Below are 424 nucleotides of genomic sequence, written 5' to 3' on the forward strand. Positions count from 1 at the left end.
CTCGCTACTCTTGGTCTGGCTGCTCCCCTTTGGCCTTCCTGGCGTGGTTGTACCTTGTGGAACGAAGTTCCAGCCAGTGTAGCCCGCGGGATCATTGCAGCACTCAAGCCCGACAACCATGTCAAGGTGGCAGCTTTAGGCAGCATTATATGGATTATATTAGCTTCCGGAGGTGTGCATTTTGACCAGTTCTGTAAGAGGCATCTCGCGACACTCTTTATTCGTACTTGAATGGTTCGTGGCAAAGCAAGATTCCAAAATTTCACACTTGGAAAGCCGCAAACGGTAGCGGTTTTGGAAATAACGCATGGTTAGAGTCCATGTATATGTTCCTAAGCATTCTACGAACTGCAAGCAAATCAGATCGCCCAGGTTACCCGCAATATATATATATATATATATATATATATATATATATATATAT

At 44.1% G+C, this 424-nt stretch overlaps 2 protein-coding genes across 2 annotated transcripts in view; one reads left to right on the top strand and one right to left on the bottom strand.

Annotated features, from left to right (window-relative positions):
- The window catches only part of T265_10165 (hypothetical protein), a gene marked incomplete at both ends in the record, with an annotated part of 18164 nt that overhangs the window by 13426 nt on the left and 4314 nt on the right, over positions 1-424 (bottom strand). The gene's annotated exons all lie outside the window — the stretch shown is intronic.
- T265_10164 (hypothetical protein) overlaps positions 1-424 on the top strand; it is a gene marked incomplete at both ends in the record, with an annotated part of 5357 nt that overhangs the window by 3653 nt on the left and 1280 nt on the right. The window lies entirely within an intron of this gene.

This window comes from Opisthorchis viverrini, assembly GCF_000715545.1.
Source record: "Opisthorchis viverrini unplaced genomic scaffold opera_v5_347, whole genome shotgun sequence".
NCBI lineage: Eukaryota > Metazoa > Platyhelminthes > Trematoda > Opisthorchiida > Opisthorchiidae > Opisthorchis > Opisthorchis viverrini.